The sequence below is a fragment of the Oryctolagus cuniculus genome, chromosome 1, assembly GCF_964237555.1.
Source record: "Oryctolagus cuniculus chromosome 1, mOryCun1.1, whole genome shotgun sequence".
NCBI lineage: Eukaryota > Metazoa > Chordata > Mammalia > Lagomorpha > Leporidae > Oryctolagus > Oryctolagus cuniculus.
In genome coordinates this window covers 75,951,890-75,968,349 of record NC_091432.1, presented here as the reverse complement: position 1 = coordinate 75,968,349, position 16,460 = coordinate 75,951,890, and the positions used below count along the sequence as shown (strand labels likewise).

Here is a 16,460-nt window from a genome sequence, read left to right as displayed (position 1 = left end):
TCAGTGCAATCAATCACTTGCCTGATGCCTGAGTGGTAACTTGGACCTTTTGTACTTTTTCTAAAGAACAAGAGAAGAAAACCACAAATTATTGAGCTATTATGTGTCCACAATCTCTTAAACACATTATCAACATCCCAAAAATGCTGTAAAGTTTTCTTTTAAATTTTTAGGTTAAAAAAAAGCTTAGATAAATACTACAGGAAGAGTTGAATCAATCCTTTATACCCTTCAATTAGATTCCCTAATTGTCAACATTTTGCCATATTCATCTGGAAAATAAAGTGGATTGTGTAAGTTTTCAGCAAACTAGTTTGCCAAAAAAGCTTGACCTGAAAGGTAGCTATATAAAAGTCTTTATTCAATCTACTATAGTATTAATATCAAATATGTCATTGCAGAATTCTTAATTATTTGATTATAATGTATCTCAAAATAATAATGGTAAGTGCAGGGCCAGATTAGAATTTACTGTTTGAGGGAATCACAATGTGTGTGGCTTCCTTCATCGGCCTCATAGCAGGTGAGAATCTTGTGTAGGTGTCTAGATCAATACCTGAGTCAGGGCTGGATAAAATAAAGCGAAAGAGATATACATGTACTCCATTTCCCCAGCATCCCAGTTAACCCTCAGCATGATGAGTGACATCAGGAATTTTGCCTTAGAAGACTTCCATTGTAAACAGTTTTCCAATACTGCCTTCAGGGTTTATCTGTGTCATTGGCGCATTATTTATTCTCTCAAAGCTTTATATTCTTTATCTCTAAAAAGAGATAGTGATTATTATAAAGTTATTGAGTTACAAAAATTAGAGAAGATAGCACAGGGCCTATCTTATAGTCCACTGTATTAATGCAAAAAATTTATCACTGTTATATCATCACTTACTTGCCCTGGTGTGCTCCAATAATGACAATGGTGGGTGATTCTCACCAAAGGCTGACTTATATATCCTTCAGCTGTTCTTCTTAGCTATAGTGTTGCCTATTTTCTATAGTAATGGTTTTTAATTTTAATAATGGTTAATTAATTTTCTGAAAATTTCACTGCTAAAATTTCCTACTCCATCCTGGGAAAATCATTTCCTCCTTTTTCTTTAATATTGCAAATTTATAGCTCATTTTAAGTCTCAGTCTCACCATGATGTCTTCACAGATTTTTATAGTCCTCAGTAATGTTGACATCCAACACATTCTTATTGTATTCACTCTCTTTGTTGGTGTCTGGTACTTGGACTTCATAACATTATAGAGTGTGCCTTGTTCTTTCAGCTAACTATAGAGGTTAGGTCATATCTTTAAATTTATTTGTTCCTTTATCAGTGACAAGTCGTGATAGCTAGATCCCATGAAAAGATCTGAATATTTTCATGATGAATATCAGATATTTTAATGTGTTCAGTGGTTTTCTCCTGATAACTTTCAAATTTCATTGAGATTTTTGAAGCTTTAAACTAATGATACAAAATACAAGACATATGTGTCACTATCTTCCCTCTTCCATGGAAGACATTAAAATCCAATTGTGTTGATCTTTTACAATAAATCCAAATTTAGCCCAGAAGCTTTATAGCTGTGGTGAAAGTACTTGAATTCAAAGCTGAAGATTCAAATGATACATCCTAGCTACTTCTTTTTTTTTTTTTTTTAAAAAAAAGATTTATTCTATTTATTTGAAAGACAGAGTTAGAGAGAGAAGTAGAGACAGAGAAAGAGGTTTTTCATCCACTGGTTCAATCCTCAGATGGCCACAACGGCCAGAGCTGCACCGATCCAAGCTAGCAGCCAGGGGCTTCTTCCAGGTCTCTCATGGGGGTGCAGGGGTCCAAGGACTTGGGCCATCTTCTACTGCTTTCCCAGGCCATAGCAGGGAGCTGGATTGGAAGAGGAGCAGCCGAGACTAGAACGAGTGCCCACATGGGATGCAGCTGCTTCAGGCCAGGTCTTTAACTTGCTGCGCCACCATGCAGGCCCCACATCCTTGCTACTTACCATTTCTGCTCCCCAGTGAACACAGTGAGGGCAGAACGATTTTGGTTAAAGCATAACCAGCCGAGATTAGTTGATGTCCCTAGAATGAGTGAAGGAGGGAGAATCTTACTACTGATTTTTCTAGGGAAAGATATAAGGAGATAGAATCTAAAATTAAAAGGTTCTTTTTGCCTGGAATTGCAAAATAATTTTAAAAGTAACAAAAACATGAGCAAGAGTTTATTGGCCAGAATTATCAAGATAAACAATTACAGTAGATCTCTCTCTGCTCCCTTCCCTCTCCCTCTCAATATTTTTTATGAGAATTGGCTTACATGTACATGCTTATGGAGGTCAAAAAGTCTAGCCATCTGCTGTCTGCGGGTTGAACTGGAAAAGTCAATGGTATAATTATAATTTAGCCTGACTCCAAAATCCTGAGAACTAGAAAGAGGGATGGATGGTGCTATTATTTATCTCCAAGTTCAAAGCCAGAGAAACAAGAGCTCTGGTATCTGAGGCAGATGTTCATCCCAGCTCAAAAAGAGGGAACAAGAATTCACCTTTTGTCTACATTTTTGGATCCTGAATTGATTGGATGATGCCTTCCTATACTGGTAAGGATGGATCTTCTTAGTCAACTCACTTGAATGCTAATGTATCCCTAAAACATCTTCAGAGACACACTGAGAAATCATGTTTTGCCAGCTATCTTGACATCATTTAGCCCAGTAGGTTGGCATATAAAATTAACTGTCACAAAGAAATTCCTGATTGACAATCACTCTACAGTGGTTATCACAGAAGTGTTGGAAGGACAAAGTATGAATCAGTGAGAGAACCATCATATTATGGTTTCTGTTGTTATTCATCATATCTGCTTCTGAAAAACTTTCTTCAACTCTCAAGAATAGCCTTTTAGATATTAGATTAATAGGGCAAACTTTGAATTGGTTAAATGCATTTAGGTAATTATGTATACTAGTTGCTACAGATGTCGTGGTCATGTTTAAAGAAACTGAAATAGAGCTTCTTTCCCAGGGCTGAAGATGGCAGAGGGCAGGTCCTGGTGTTGGATGGCTGGAGCCATTTTTTGGGCCACCTAGCTGCCCTCGTGGCCAAGCAGGTGCTGCTGGGCCAGAAGGTGGTGTTCATGTGAGGCAAAGCCATCAACATTTCTGGCAATTTCTACAGAAATTCGTTGAAGTACCTGACCTTCCATCCCAAGCAGATGAACACAAATACCTCCCAGGGCCCCTACCACTTTCAGGCCCCCAGCCACATATTCTGATAAACCATGTGAGAAATCTTGCCCCATAAGACCAAGCAGGGCTAGGTGCCCTGGACTGCTTCAAGGTGTTTGATGGGATCCTGCCACCCTATGACAAGAAAAAACAGATGGTTATTCCTACATCCCTCAAGGTCATGTGTCTGAAGCCTACAAGAAAGTTTATCTACCTGGGGTTCTAGCCTCATGAAGTTGGCTGGGAGTACCAGTCAGTGACAGCCACACTGGAGGAAAAGAGAAAGCAGAAGGCCAAGATCCATTACCAGCAGAGAAGGCAGCTCATGAGGCTATGGAAACAGGCCAAAAAGAACGTGGAGAAAAAAATCAACAAATTCACGGAGGTCCTCAAGACCCATGTACTTATAGTCTGCGCCCAATAAAGACTTTATCAAAAAAAAAAAAAAAAGAAAGAAAAAGAAAGAAAGAAAAGAAAAGAAATTGAAGGGGGGGGGGGGACTTTTGACCAAGGAGACAATCTGTTGTTGTAGAAAAGATATAAGGATTTGGTAGTAGATAAACCTGAATTTGAATTCCTGCTGTACCAATATTTAGAATTGCTACCTTGAGCATGTAATTTAACTGCTTGAGATTTGTTTTACCATATGTAAGGATCAAAGAGTGGTACTTGGTAAAGTATTATTATTGTCCCAGCTTAATGGGAAAATGCTAATTTGATGTTTTCTTGATACTGATTAAGTGGACTGGACATTTAATTGTCCCAAAACTTGTGTGTTAGCATGATGTAACCAATGATAGCTGACATAATACACATCAAAAGAGGTTACAGAATTAATTGAAGTATCTCAATTGTAATGAACTTCTTTTAGGCTCTTAATGAATATTTTACTATTTTAAAATTTCTGTCCAAGTTGGAATATAACCAGATGGTCAGTGATGAAATTCAAATCCCAGCACTTCTCAGTATCTATACATGACAGCATTTTCACTTTCATTATCAGCTCTGCAGATTGGAATTAATAGTTTCACTTCTTTTAAGGGAAGCTATTTTGCCTTCATTTTTAATTATAACTCCACATCTGGATATTTCCAGTATACTTCTTGGGAGAACAATTTTTATGATTAACAAAATTTTTCTTCTACAATTTTTCCTTCAAGATTTGAACACGAACAGATGGTACATTTTCAATATCTTTTTTTTAAGATTTTTTTATTTTTTTGAACTGCATAGTTAGAGAGAGAGAGAGAGAGAGAGAGAGAGAGAGAGGGAGGGAGGGAGAATCTTTCCTCCGCTGATTTGCTTCCCAAATGACCTCAACCACTGGAGCTAGGCTGATCCAAAGCCAGGAGCCAGGAGCTCCCTAAAGGTCTCCAATGTGGGCACTTGGGCCATTCTCCACTGCTTTCCCAGGAGCATTAGCAGGGATCTGGATTTGAAATGGAACAGCCAGGACTTGAACCAGGGATATGGGATGCCTGCATGGCAGATAGCAGCTTTACCAGCTCTGCCATAGCACTGGCCCCTCCATATCTTTTCAAAGGTGTTTTGTATGTCTTTCATAGCAGAATCTAAACAGTGAATTTAACTTTGAAAGAGAAAACTGAAAACACTGAAAGAAAAAGAGACTGTATAGTTTCTAGTCTACATTAGTACTTCTTCCTTACAGGATATTTATTTTCTTCAGTTTAGTTGCATTCTTGGGATTGTGTGGCCTTTTTAAAACCTGAATGAAAATCTGAGTTCATGCACTATTTTTGATAGAAGCTTGAGATCACCTAAAGATTAATAGATTTTAAAAAACTAATTTTGCCTAAGCTATATTTTGAAATATGTATTCCAAATTTATGCAATATCATGGTTAATCTTTTGCATTAGAAATTTAGCCATGTTGCCGGTGCCGCGGCTCACTAGGCTAATCCTCCGCCTTGTGGGGCCAGCACACTGGGTTCTAGTCCCGGTCGGGGCGCCGGATTCTGTCCCGGTTGCCCCTCTTCCAGGCCAGCTCTCTGCTGTGGCCAGGGAGTACAGTGGAGGATGGCCCAAGTTCTTGGGCCCTGCACCCCATGGGAGACCAGGATAAGTACCTGACTCCTGCCATCGGATCAGTGCGGTGCGCCGGCGCCGGCCACGGTGCGCAGGCCGTGGCGGCCATTGGAGGGTGAACCAACGGCAAAGGAAGACCTTTCTATCTGTCTCTCTCTCTCACTGTCCACTCTGCCTGTCAAAAAAAAAAAAAAAAAAAAAAAAAGAAAAGAAAAGAAAAGAAAAGAAATTTAGCCATGTTTTTCATGGTTGCATGTGAAGACAAGTAAAGAAACATATTTTTGTCAATTAGTCCTTATTAACTTTTCCTGTATTACTTCACCTCCACCTCTCTATAAACTGCTTGAGGTTTTAAGTACTTGGCAAATTAAGTAGCTTGGATCCTTCTCCATTATACTAAGTATGTTCTAATTGTATACAAAGAACGCATAACATAGAATATATAAATACAAACCATGTCACAAGTTATGACTATGGTTGGCCCAAATCATTTCTGACTACAGGATGTCTGAGAGTCAGCATAGCCATTGTCCATTGGGCTTTCTAAGGCAGGCACAGGGTCTGCAACATTCCCTTAATAAAAACAACTTTAACCATCTTTCTTATTCCCTTAAATTCTCCAGACATAATGGATTGATAGACAATAAAGAAAAAGCTTCTTTCATTTAGTCTTTTAATTAGTCAGTAGACAGATACATATTGTTCCTGTATTATAAAATATAAGCTACAGAAGGACTGGGAAATTTCAAAATATTCCTAGGAAGCACCTTAGATATGGATCAGGGCAAAGGCAGTTGACAAAACTAATGATAAAAAGCTTTTATACACTTGCAGCTAACCTCAGTTTGTATTTCAGTATTACACATCATTCAGTGCTTCCCTGACCTTTCCTGGTTAGGATGTTGCCTCTCAAATTTTAAAACTCCTCAAAGGGATTTATGTGTTTGTGAGTTTATCTCCCTTACCATAAGCCCCACAGGAAGAAGACTGTAGTTTTAATCCTTCAATCTCTTGAACCCAACACCATACCTAGGGAATAGTAGGCACTCAATCAATATTTGCAGAGTTGATTTGAATTTTCAAGTGGAGCATCATTTCCTGTCTCTTCTGAATACTATTAAGTCATTCTGTCAGTGGTTATACTTCCCACCTTCTGGTGACTTGGAAATATTTCTGTTCAATGGAACTTTAAATCCTTCCCTGGAACATTGTATCTTCAAAATGTTGAAGTTATGATGCTGGTGGCTTTCATTTCTAATAGAAGGAACGGTATTTAATGGGCCAAGTATTGCTCTGCACATTCATTCCACGAGATTGCTTTTAATTCCATTTTACAGATAAGGAAACCAAGACTGTATGGAACTTTTTGCCCAAAATCTCAGAGCCAGTAATATGGAGAACCAGTATATAAAGTGGAGTCCGTCTGACTGTGATATTCATGCTATCAAACATTTTTCTGTATTGCCATCATACTATTTGCTTTTGTGCATGCTAGAATATCATTCAATGCTTTAAAAATATGGTTCGTTACATTGTTTCCTTTATTCTTTTAAAACCTTTCAAGTAATTTAAGACAAAATTTTTGCCCTCCACTATTTCAAAAACATTTGCCATAGTGCTGGTCCTTTTAACACCAACAGATATGTTTTCCATTTTACTGTGTCAATTTAGTAAATAATGATGGTTGGGATTATCACAAAGTCTTGTAAAAGCAGTACTGACTTTATTATCCGCCTTCAATTCAGCATTTTAAAAACTATTATTGAAAATGAATATGAAATTAGTTGTGTGGTCAGAGAAATTTGTTGATCATGGTTATGTTAAGTGGCCTTCCATTTCTACACTGATTTTGAGTTTCCTTAGGACTTTAAAGTTAAAATGCTTGCATAAGTCTGAAGATGCTTATGCATAATTTTAAAAAATTTAAATTTCTTTTTCTTCAATCTAAATATCACTTTCCCATTTATATTTTAACATTCTGCTTATAAATTATAATTAAACATTTTTTTAAATTTTGAGGCAAACCCATCAATTTTAGACTGGATAGGCTAAAGATAAAATAGTCCAATCTTAAACAAAAAATTCTTAACTGAGATAACTTATATCGATGACTAATATCAGACCATAGCTTCACTTGAAATTAACATTTTCTTCAAAAATTGTCTATAATAATATTAACTTTCCTCTGAAAAGTAAGAATGTTTGTATTTTAATCTGGTTTGTATTTTGACTTTGGGTGGAACAAATCATTCTGAGTATCATGTGTATGAATAGTTTGTGATCCTCTAAATGCCATTGTTATGAAAATAAGATGACTATATTAGGTAAATATAATTATATATATAATTAGAAGGGCCAGAGAATACATGTTTTCATAGAAGTTGTCTCATGGTGCTCTTGTTTCTGTGAACTTTAAACATTCTGCCCAAAGGATTTACAGAGAACCCAGAGAACACAGATACTCCAGCATGAAGATACACAGCATTCATTTTGGAGACACGGACCATTTTTACATCACTTCATTTCTGCTCACATGCTGCTGAGTGTAATAAAAGAAGCAAAATAAGAAGCTCAATGGGAAAAACTCAGTCTTTTCAATTCATTATATATATTTTTTTATTTAGTAAGTATAAATTTCCAAAGTACAGTTTATGGATTACAATGACCTCCCCCCCCCCCATAATTTCCCTCCCACTCACATCCATCCCATTTCCCGCTCCCTCTCCCATTCCATACACATCAACATTCATTTTCAATTATCTTTATATACAGAAGATTGATTTAGTATATATTAAGTAAAGATTTCATCAGTTTGCACCCACACAGAAACACAAAGTGTAAAATACTGTTTCAGTACTAGTTATAGCATTAGTTCACGTTGGACAACCCATTAAGGACAGATCCCACATGAGAAGTAAGTACACAGTGACCCTGTTGTTGATTTAACAATTGACACTCTTGTTTATGGCATCAGTAATCTCCCTAGGCTCTAGTCATGAGTTGCCAAGGCTATGGAAGCCTTTTCAGTTCGCCGACTTTGATCTTATTCCGACAGGGTCATAGTCAAAGTGGAAGTTCTCTCCTCCCTTCAGGGAAAGGTACCTCCTTCTTTGATGGCCCCATTCTTTCCACTGGGATCTCACGCACAGAGATCTTTCATTTAGGTCTTCCTTTTTATTTTTCCAGAGTGTCTTGGCTTTCCATGCCTGAAATACTCTCATGGGCTCTTCAGCCATATCTGAATGCCTTAAGGGCTGATTCTGGGGCCAGAGTGCTATTTAGGACATCTGCCATTCTATGAGTCTGCTGTGTATCCCGCTTCCCATGATGGATCGTTTTCTCCCTTTTTGATTCTATCAGTTAGTATCAGCAGACACTAGTCTTGTTTGTGTGATCCCTTTGACTCTTAGACCTATCATTATGGTCAATTGTGACCTGAAATTGATCACTTTGACTAGTGAGATGGCATTGGTACATGCCACCTTGATGGGATTGTATTGGAATCCCCTGGCACGTTTCTAACTCCACCATGTGGGGCAAGTCCTATTGAGCATGTCCCAAATTGTACATCTCCTCCCTCTCATATTCCCACTCATATATTTAACAGGGATCACTTTTCAGTTAAAATTTAAACAACTAAGAATAATTGTGTGTTAATTACACACTTCAATAGTACTAGAACAAAAAAAAATACTAAAAGGGATAAAGTATTACATATTTTGAATAAGCTGTGATTTATCCAAGTATTTGATGTTAGAAATAATCATCTTAGCACTGAAGGGGTTGAATCAAGTATTTGGACTGGTAGTTTTCTTCTAATCATACAGGTTAAGAGATATCATCAATAGTTAATAAGAATTGGATTTACTAAAAACATTTTAAAAGTAAGGCTTCAAATTCCAGTCTGATCTCAGATCACTCCAGGTCACTGAAACAGGAGAGTAAGCAGGAATTTCTCTTATTTCTATGGATCCGGGACCACTGGATACTGTCTTTCTCTGATTCCTCTTTGTACATTTTGCCAATGTTATTCTCCTAGTGTAAGTTTTAAGGATGGACACATACACACATACACACACACACACAATAGCAGTGGTGAGAATCTTCCAACTGGTGGACACTTTCAGGCTTGTAGGAGAAGAGTTCATTATTATTAGGTTAGAATGTGTTTGTTGTAGTTGTTGTCATTATTATTATTACAGTCCCCTGGGATAGAGAACAGTTCATTTAACTCAGTCATGTGTATATTTTTAAATACATTTTTGCAAATGTAATTTTAAAGAAATAAAATATAGAGTATGTGTGAGTTTTGGAAACTTTTAGCAATCCGGGACAGCATTTTAGGCTGTCCTCATCCAAGATAGCATGAAAAGCCATCAGAAGTATAGGCCTGCAGGAACTGGCACTTCCACTTACTTTATTACTGCTTACTTCTGCCTTCCTGATCTCTATCAGGCACCATCACTAGATCACAGTCTGTCTTGCACAGGGGTTTATAGCCAGGGATAATACCATCACCATTGTGCTTTTTAGAGATGTTTGTTATGCTCTGTTTGCTCTGATGACTGGGGAAAGCTATTCACTTTCAGTGAGAGGAAGCCAGTAGATGCTAAGTGTTCAGCAAGGTTATGAGGCAATCATATATGATTGTCTGCCCAAAATGTCAGTAGTACCCCCATTAAGAAACACTGGGACTCTTGAATTGTAAACCGTGTTTTGGGCTAAGTTAGATTTGCCATTTAGAAAGGTTATCTTCAGTTCTAACAATCTACATCAGACTCAAGTCAATGATCAGGATATGGTATCCCTTATTTAATTTCAGCTTGAGAAGAGAGGAATATTTGGCAAAAAGAAATTCAGGAAATACATTTTTCTTATTGTACCCCTTTCCTTTCTTGAATAAGCTGCCCCTAAGAACATGAGTTAGGTGGACTTAAGAATACCTGTTTTCCTAAATGTTTCCAGCTACAAAAGTGAAGCCACCAAAGTAAGAAAAATGAATATTAGTAACATTTATGTTATTGCCCAGCTGTATTGTGGGAGAGTGTTGCCCCATTCACAGAACACAGCATCTATATAAAGAAAAATTTAAAGAAAAGATTCTTAACTGAGGGGAACTATAAAATGGCTACTTTATTTTTTATAAAGGATCTAATCACTTGCATAGGGTGAATTTCTATTTTTAATAAAGTATCCAAGTATGGTTAGGGATGGCAAGAAAGAACTATAGAAAATCAAAATTTTCAAACCACAGGGGATCGGAGGAATAATGGAGAAAAGTAACAGAAATAGCAACCAAATTGTACACCTGTCAGTTAATTAAGGATTTGAGATTTATCATCACATACTGATCTATTTTAGGAGACTCTAGTTTCCATTCATCTCACTTTAGGTTAAAAAAGAAAGATAAAATAATATATTCAATTTTCATCCATTCCAAAAACAAAAATATAGTTTCTGATTTGGATTCCATCTGACATGTATTGTGCATTTTACGTAAGTTTCCCAGATGGGTATTTTATATATTTATTTATTTTCAACTTATTTATTTAAGTGACAGAGATACACCTAGAGAGAAACAGATACACAGAAAGCAGAGAGTTCTCATCCACTGGTTCACTCCCCAAATGCCTGTAATGGCAAGCATTGGACCAGACTGAAGGCATGAACCAGGAATTCAAACCAGGTATTCCATAAAGGTGGCAGGAACCAACTGCCTAAGCCATCAACCTCTGCCTCTTAGGGTTTGCATTCTAAGGATGCTGGGGTCAGGAGTCCGAGCCAGATAGTGAACCCAGATATTCCAATGTGGAATGTGATCCCAGCATCTTAATTGCTAAGTGAAATGCCTATCCTTAGAACAGGACTTTTTTTTAAAATGCATTAAAGAGTTCAGTATAAGTAAATCTATTCAATGTAAAACTTGAAAAACCTAACTTCACGGTTAGAGTATAGTGATTGAGTCAGCATGTGGGACACCTGTTTCCCATGTCAGAATTCCTTGTTTGAGTCTGGGTTCCTTCTTTCAGTTCCAGATTTCTGCTGATGTGCAGGAGGGAGTCAGTGGGCCATGGCCTAAGTACTTTGGTCCTTGCCACCAATGTGGGATACTTTGATTTCTAGCTCCTGGATTAATCTGGGCAGCCTGGCTGTTGTGGTCATTTGGAGGGTGATTCAGAGTATGAAAGATCTCTGTCTTTCTCTCAGCTTCTCTCTGTCACTCTGCCTTTCAAATAAAATCAAAGAAATTAAAAACATAAACCAAAAACTGTTTATTAAAAAAAACCCTAGCATCACACTTTTTATCTATATTTTTATTGAAATAGTGTCTTCAAACAAGATCCTCCAGAAAAAATGATATACCAAAAATCTGAAATTATACCTGCAAATTATTGTTAGAAATGCTTTCATATTCCAAAATGCAAGATAAGAAAAAATTGAACTATTTTCTTTTAATACCCTTAACTGGATTTTTTGTTAGAAAAAATGAAGTGCCAAAGGTTTCTGAAATGAATAAGCATTCATTTTATCTGAGTTTCTAAAGATGCATCTTAGATTATTTTCAAAACCAAGTCTTACAGCCTATTGTCAAGAGAAGATAATAGCAGATTTTGCAAATGTCAAGGAAAAGGTCAGTTCTGGCACATTCATGTCCAGGTCTGACCAACAGACACTTTGTAATTTTTGTTGTCCTCAACTTATTCCCTAACACTACTAGGTTAGATGGAAGATAGGGTGACAAATTCTATACTTCAAGTGTGTTGCGCTTTTATTTTTAAAGTGTTGTTACATTCCTCATACTATTATATATCATTACATCTGGCTTAATAAAATGTAAACTCCATTAGATTTTTATATCTTTGTAACTCTAATACTAGAATGTGCTTTGCTTAGTGGTAGGTGCTCAACAAATGTTTGCTGAATGGATAAATGATTCATTTCTTTAATTATTTCACAATGCAAATCCAAAGATAGTAAATTATTAAAGGAGTATGAACCATATGGATTTTTTATGTGCACTATCCTCACACTCAACCAATAGGAGTACATCAAACATTCTGAACACTCTTAAATACTATACATAAGAAGGTTAAACTTAAAACTTGAGCTTTGCCCATGTCCTAAGCTTCTTGAATGTCTTGCCTATTACATAGGAGATAAGGTTTATATAATACCATTCATTTGTTCAATAAATTTTCTCATAAATATAAGTAACAGCAAGGCAATACACATACCCTTTAATCATTTTATATATATGCTAAATAGAAAGGTAGAAAACATGTCCTTCAAAAAAATTGAGGACAAAGTAACCTTGTCTCAGGCTGGTTTTGCTCTAAACTTGTGTTCCATTTGATTTTTGGGCAGATGGCTGACTGACACAGGAAGGGGTTCTGAAATAAGCCACCAGGATGACTGGGTACTTTAATGACCATGTGTCCATAGGGATTCCCAGCTGGAAGTGATTGATGTTTAGAGGGAGCTCTCAATTCTACTGAAGCTGTTTCTGTTTTGTAGGTAGAGGTGAGCCTGTTTTGCCCTCTGCTGACTTTTTCTTGCCTGTTTCCTTAGTTAGGCTTCAGGTTGTCCTCATGTAGCCTCCTGGTGATTTATTTCTCCTGCACTTGGCATCTTCATTCATTCTTATTCACTATAACTGCTACACTGTTTCTTTGTCCCAAGTGAGTCATAGTATGATTCTTGTGCTTTTTTAAAAAAACACTTTATGGTATTGTTATTTTTAATATGTTTGTTAAAAGAAGTTTGCTATTTTTCTAGGTTGTCATTGATTTGAAATATTTCTAGAGACATGTTAGTATATATTATGTTAGGCTATGTTTTTGTCTATTTGAGTACCAGAATTCACTGCTACAAGGAATAAGTTAGAAATAGAGGGGCCTGATATTTTTTAAAATATTTTAATAAAAATATTTTGTAAACTTCATAGATTTAATACTTTGTAGTCAATGGAAAGTGGTCGTTCATTGCTTATTGTAGATGACAGAAAAGAATCTGAGACACAGTCATTCAGTTGTAGGAATAATAATAACAGTGACTGACAATTGACCTTCTAGCCTTAAAATCCAGTACTTTCTGCTACACACAGAGAGACTTACTCTCTGCCTTCTTTGTTTAAGATTTATTTGAAACGTAGAGAGCAGGAGAGACAGACAAAGAGAGAGGTCTTCAATTGTCTGGTTAACTATTCAAATAACTACAACAGCTGCGGCTGGGCCAGGAGCCAGGAACTCCATCCAGGTCTCCCACATGACTGGCAGGGACTCAAGTACTTGCGTCATTACCTGCTACCTCCCAGGCACATTAGCAAGGGGCTAGTCAAAAGTGAAGTGACCAGGTCATGAACTAGCATTCAGATAGATATAGGATGTGGGCATCCCAAGCAGCAGCTTCTTTTGCAACGCCATGCCTGCCCTCCTGCCTTCTATAATATCAAAACCATATTGTATTTTCCTAATCATATTAGAAATATATATGTTCCCTAACCCTGTCTTTTGACATATTCATAATTAGAAAGCACACACACACACACAGTTTTCCCTGATCTGTGATAATAGAGTACCTAAAAGGTAATGAATATGAAATCAACATTTTGAGATTTGATGACTGTTTGAAGCCCTTATCTCGACTGTTGAAGAACAGTTTTGTTTTTTTTTTTCATACTCTGTTGAACCCTTTACTTAGTGTAGGGTTAATCTTATGAGTATAAAGTAAACTGAAAATAGATTGTAAAAATTAAGACTGGGAATAGGAGAGGGAGAAGGAAGAAGTGTGGGAGTGTGGGCAGGAAGGAAGGTAAGGTAGGAACTATTCCTGAATCCATATACATGAACTACATGAAATTTATATACCTTAAATAAAATTACAAAAAAAAACCCCTCTCCTCCTATGTGCCCTTACTAACTGCTGTGTCTTGAATACATAAGCTTAAATGCCCTTTGTACCTATTGTTTTGTCATGTAAAACTATCTTGAGCTATCAAAAAGTTATGTATTTCTGGAAGCCAGCAGTTATCTTATGTTTTGTAATAGCTCATAGTATCAAATATATGATACTATATTTTTTGGTTACCTGGTATTTGGTATTTTGAGTAGTCTACTATGGAACTAGAAGCTTCATGACATTTATGAGGCACTAGGTGTGTTCTGGAGTCATGAAGGGATCGGTTTATACTTTCTAATTGACTTATAGCCATTATAATGACTAAATGATGCCCAAAGAAGTCCATGGCTATTACAGATATTTTCTGAAAAGCTAGGGAAATCAGACATATAGCCCAAGGGAGGACAAGTATAACTTGTTTTGCAGAGGATTCATTCTCATTATTTTGTGAGAAACTGTACATTCCTGCTGATTAACAGGGAAGATTTTGCAATTTCATATTTACAAGTATAATTCTGCCTCACAACAACACACTGATTTTTGCCTCTGATCTCTGGAAAAACTGGAATTCTAATTCTTACTCTGTCATTGAGTGGCAAATATCAGGCTTTAGCATAGTGAATGCATCATTCAATAGATTATCATGTATTCTTCTAAATCCCTGTAGAAAATCATGACCCATGAGCTCAATTGGCTTATTTTTCTTTTAGAAAAGATCTTCCATCTCCATGATGACTGAGTACAATTTATTTTCTTATCAGCCAGCATAATGACATGGCAGCTTGTTGTATTAAAAAGAGCTATTTAGATTAGCTATGTGTTCTGGGCAAGTTTCTTGCCTCATTTTAAAAGACTTCATCTAAAATAGAGAATTCTGAAAGTGTCAAGGAATAAAAAAACTCATGAATTTGGAAGTGAAAAGGAAAAGGAAATATGACTTTTCTTCTACTTTTATTGAGGTCTGTTTGTTTCCTCTTTTAGATACTGTATGAGAACAATAATGAGAGAAAGTAAATTATCTTCTCCCTTAGTGATGATGAGAGGTAATAATAGCAAAAAAAAAAAAAAAAAAAGATAATTATGGAATGGGAAGCACCATGTGACCATGTGGTGAAAGAAGGTAAGACCTTGATGTTCACAGTTGACAAAGTATCATCTATAGTATTTGGGTTTTTTCCAGAACATAAAATTTATTTTGGGGCCAAAGATCTGGAACACTAATATGCCATTTAGTCATGTATACAAGCTGTATCCTCCCTACAACTGAGATGTTCAGTACTCATATTCTAAATCTTCTTCCGATGTGGTCTCGTTTATTTCTGTGAATTAGTTATCATTTATTTACCAGCTACTTCAAATTTCTATGTTCTATCAAAACACCTGACCTGCATATTGATTGCCTTGCCAACATTTTGATGTTGATGTCCCACAAGGCAATTGTGCTGGCATAGTTAATTAAGCCACTGCTATAGGCACCTGTATTCCGTATCAGTATGCCAATTTGAGTCTCAGCTACTGTGCTTCCAATCCAGCTTTCTAATAATGTATTCTGGAAGGCAGTAAATGAAGGATGAAGTGTCTAGTCCCCTGCCACACATGTAGGAAATCCAGGTGAAGTTTCTACCTGGCCCAGCCCTGGTTTTTGCAGGCATCTGGGGAGTGAACCAGCAGATGTACGACATCTCCCTCACTTGCTCTCTTGTCCTTCCTTTCAAGTAGATGAAAACAAATAAATAAACCTTAAAAACAAAATCTTCAAATGTATTTGTTTTTATCATTGATAATGCCCCTCCAATGTTTTCCATCTCAGGGGTTGGCCCTGCCATTTGACATTTGATCATGCTAACTACAATGACTTATCTTTCTCTCTCACCACCTTTCCATAATCAATTTTAGACTTTTAAATATTTATTGGATGTTGTATTTTCATTTTATCTCTCTTGCTATTAGTTTAATTCAAGTCATCACCAACCTTACATGAGCTGCTAATCTCCATGTGATAACCTCATATACCTCATATAAGTTTTAGGGGGGTGGGGAGAGAGAGAATATTCTTTAAATTATTTTAAAAGATTCCAGTAAAATATTAAATAAAATCCATGAGAGTGGACATCAAAGGAAATGTTTTCAGCATTTCTCCACCTGGTATGATGTTGCCAGTGGATTTGTCATATTTAATGTTTATTATCTTTCTATAATTATTTTGTTCAGGATTTTTATCATGAATGAATGTTGAATTTTATAAAATACTTTTTCTGAGTCTATTGTAATGATCATACTTGTGTGATTTATAGCTTTCAT

At 36.5% G+C, this 16,460-nt stretch overlaps 1 protein-coding gene and 1 pseudogene across 12 annotated transcripts in view; both read left to right on the top strand.

Moving 5' to 3' along the window:
- DLG2 (discs large MAGUK scaffold protein 2) overlaps nt 1-16,460 on the top strand; it is a 2,256,157-nt gene that overhangs the window by 739,758 nt on the left and 1,499,939 nt on the right. The gene's annotated exons all lie outside the window — the stretch shown is intronic.
- On the top strand, nt 3,057-3,665 carry LOC138850182 (large ribosomal subunit protein uL13-like; annotated as a pseudogene).